The following is a 473-nucleotide window of genomic DNA, read 5'->3' as shown; positions in this document are numbered from 1 at the left end:
CTAAAATTTTCCATTTCCCTCTACCTAAAGTAATAAAATACCTGTAGCAAAAAAGGAATAAGATGACGTTTAATTTTTATGTATTTCGTTATTTTCGAATTAATATTTTACACAAATTCAGAGCAACTTTCACTAAATAGCTAACCATTTATGAAAAAAATTAGGTTAAGTGGTTATTAAAACGTTTGATAACTTGTATATTAAAAGAGGTCGAGCTCATAATTATTTGATAAAGGTCGTATCCTAAAAATCTAAAAAATAATTTCAGAAGACGTTTATTTTTGTTTCATCGCTACCGAAAGTAGGGAAAGGTTTGTATTCATACAGAAAATGAAAACAATTTATCGGGGGGTGCGGTCAGCAAAGAACAACATAAATAAACAAAACAATATTTATTTATTTTATGCCGACGTTTCGACCTGAGTTTCAGGTCTTCATCAGGGATAGTGGCGTGTAAAGGGGACGGGAAGCAA

Source organism: Halyomorpha halys, unplaced genomic scaffold (assembly GCF_000696795.3).
Source record: "Halyomorpha halys isolate HHAL.00 unplaced genomic scaffold, Hhal_1.1 Scaffold401.1, whole genome shotgun sequence".
Lineage (NCBI taxonomy): Eukaryota > Metazoa > Arthropoda > Insecta > Hemiptera > Pentatomidae > Halyomorpha > Halyomorpha halys.
This window is presented reverse-complemented; position numbering follows the sequence as displayed.